This window comes from Orycteropus afer, unplaced genomic scaffold, assembly GCF_000298275.1.
Source record: "Orycteropus afer afer isolate SDZICR_OR568_19922 unplaced genomic scaffold, OryAfe1.0 scaffold01176, whole genome shotgun sequence".
Lineage (NCBI taxonomy): Eukaryota > Metazoa > Chordata > Mammalia > Tubulidentata > Orycteropodidae > Orycteropus > Orycteropus afer.
The window spans coordinates 123,016-126,321 of NW_006922763.1; the positions used below are offsets into that span (position 1 = coordinate 123,016).

At 42.7% G+C, this 3,306-nt stretch overlaps 1 pseudogene; it reads right to left on the bottom strand.

The window, feature by feature from the left end:
* Nucleotides 1-439: 439 nt before the first annotated feature.
* LOC103212956 overlaps nt 440-3,306 on the bottom strand; it is a 4,258-nt pseudogene continuing 1,391 nt past the window's right edge.

The window sequence follows — 3,306 nt, forward strand, 5'->3', positions numbered from 1 at the left end:
GGGTAACACTGTCCCATTGACAGAAAGAGGAACCTTCTATCTTCCTTTCAAATGCTATCTTCTTTATGATTAATTTTTGCCTGTAAAGAGTAGGTATTGCATTCATTTAGCTTTTAATAGCAACTTAACCAAAATAAGACAAGATAAAAATGCCACTAATAAACAACCCAACATATTAAAAAATTTAAATACCTCATATCATGACAGTGAGCTTTAGGTAAGAGTATATATTATTATTAGCAAGCTTTCTTCTCTATGGCTGGACACAATTTGCTGTTACTAAGATAGTAACCCAGCCACTCCTCGGAAGGAAGCTTGGGCATTCCTACTTCCGTAGTGATACTGCCTCGGAAACCCAAGGAGGGGTCGCTATGAGTCGGGGCCGACTCGACGGCACATAACAACAACAACAACAAGATAGTAACATTAAAATTGTTTTTCAGGATTCCTAGGGAGCCAGGCTTGTTTTACATCCATGTGAACTGCTGTCAACACTACTGTGTCTAAGCACAGAGGATGAACTTTCTGAATCGTTGTTGTTAAGTACCATTGAGTCATTTCCGACTCATAGCGATCCTATGCAGAACAGAACCAAACACCACCTGATCCTGTGCCAGGTCCATGATCCTTGCTATACTTGCTTAAACTCATCGCCCCAGTCACTGTAATCCATCTCATTGAAGGCCTTCCCCTCTTTCATTGACCCTCCAGCTTACCAAGCATGACATCCTTCTCCAGGGAATGGTCCCTTCTCACAACATGACCAAAGTAGGTTAGATGAAGTGTGGTCATTCTTGTTTCCAAGGACCTGCACTTCCTCCAGGACAGATCTATTAGTTCTTTTAGCAGTCCATGGTACTTTCAGTATTCTTTGCCAGCACCACAACTCAAAAGCATCAACTCTTCTTTGGTCTCCCTTATTCATTGTCCAGCTCTCGCATGCATATGAGGTGATTAAAAATATCATGGCTTGTGTCAGGCACACCTTAGTCCTCAAGGAGACATCCTTGCTCCTCAGCACTTGAAACAGTTCCTTTGCAGCCAACTTGCCCGTGCTATACATTGTCTAATGTCTTGACTGCTGCTTCCATTGGTGTCGATTGTAGAACCAAGCAATGAGAAGTCTTTGACAATTTCAATCTTTTCTCCATTTATAATGCTACTTATACATCCAGTTGTGAGGATTTTTGTTTTCTTTAAATTGAAATATAATCCATACTGCAGACTGTAGTCTTCAATCTTCATCAGTAAGTGCCTCAAGTCACCCTCACTTTCAGCAAGCAAAGTTGTGTCGTCAGCATATCTCAGGTTGTTAATGATTCTTCCTCCAATCTTGATGCCACGTTCTTCTTAGTCCAGCTTCTCAGATTATTTGCTCAGAATATAGATTAAATAAGTATGGGGAAAGGATACAAACCTGATGCACTCCCCTCTTGTTTTTAAACCATGCAGTGTCCCCTTGTTCTGTTTCAACAACAGCCTCCTGATCAGTGTACAGGTTCCTCATGAGTACAATCAAGTGTTCAGGAATTCCCATTCTTCTGAATGTTATCCACAATTTGTCATGATCCACACAATCAAATGCCTTTGCATAGTCAATAAAACACAAGTAAATAACTTTATGTTATTCTTTGCTCTGATCCAAGATCCATCTGACAGTAGCTACGATATTCTTTGTTCCATGTTCTCTTCTGAATCCAGCTTGCACCTCTGGAAGTTCTCTGTCAATATACTTGTGCAACTGTTTTTGAATTATCTTCAGCAAGATCTTAATTGCATGCAATATTAATGATATTGTTTGATAAATTCCACCTTATGTGGGATCACCGCTCTTTGGAATGGCTACAAATATGGATCTCTTCCAGTCAGTTGCCTAGGTAACTGTCTTCCAAATCTCTTGGCATAATCGAGTATGTGCCTCCAGTGGGGCATCTATTTGTTGAAATATCTCAATGGGTATTCCATCAATTCCTGGAGCCTTTTTCTTCACCAATTCCTTCATTGCAGCTCTGACTTCCTCCTTCAGTACTATTGGTTCTAGATCATATGCCACCAGTTGTTTTTTTGTTCAGTGACTCTGTGTATTCTTTCCATCTTCTTTTGATGTTCCCTCCATCATTCGATATTTTTCCCATAGAATCTTTCAATATCACAACTCAAGGCTTACATTTTTTCCTCAGTTCTTTCAGCTTGAGAAACGCCGAGCGTGTTCTTCCCTTTTGGTTTTCTAACTCCAAATCTTTGCACATTATAGTAATTGGCTTTGTCTGCTCAAGGTGTTGTTTGAAATCTTAGGTTCAGCTCTTTTACCTTGTCATTTCTTCCATTTGCTTTAGCTACTGTCCATTCAAGGGCAAGTTTCAGAGTCTCCTCTGTCATCCATTTTGGTCTTCTTTTCTCATCTTTTTAGTGACCTCTTGCTTTCTTCATGTATGATGTTCTTAATGCCATCCCACAATTCTTGTGGTTTTCAGTCATTGGTGTTCAGTGCATCAAACCTATCCTTTAGATGGTCTCTAAATTCAGGACGGATATATACAAGATCATAGTTTGGCTCTCATGGACTTGTTTTAATTGTCTTTAACTTCAAGTTGAGCTTGCATATGAGCAATTGATGGTCTGTTCCACAATCAGCTCTTGGCCTGGTTTTGGCCAGGGGGACCAAGACAGAGCAAGGAGTCAGCCACAGGGATCCAGGTGAGGGTAGGGAAACCAGGCAATGCCCTAAAGCAGCAAGGAAGGAAAGTGGTGGAAAGGACATAAAAAGGCCAGGGGGACCAGGACAGAGCGAGGAGTCAGCCACAGGGATCCAAGTGAGGGGAGGAAACCCAGGCATGCCCCAAAAGTGGCAAAGTGGGAAAGCAGGGCAAAGGAGAGAAAAAGGCCAAGGGGACCACAACAGAGTGAGGAGTCAGCTGCAGGGATCCAGGTGAGGGGAGGGAACCCAGGCCATGCCCCACAAGCAGCAAGGTGGGAAAGCAGGGGAAAGGAGAGGAAAAAGGCCAGGGGGGCTGGGACAGAGCAAGGAGGCAGCCGTAGGGATCCAGGTAAGGGGAGGTTGGAGAGGTTTCAAACAACTGAGGAAGAAAAACTTGTGTGTTGTATTGTCCTACTGTGGTGACATGTTGCTCTGAATCTTGAGGCCGTGCTACAGGTGTTTCAAACCCAGCAGGGTGCACATGGTGCACAGGTTTTAGCGCGGCTTGCAGACTGAGACAGACTAGGAAGAAGGAAGAGGCCATCCACTTCTCAAAGAATTGGCCAGGGAAAACCTTATGAATAGCAGAGAAACAATGTCTGATACAT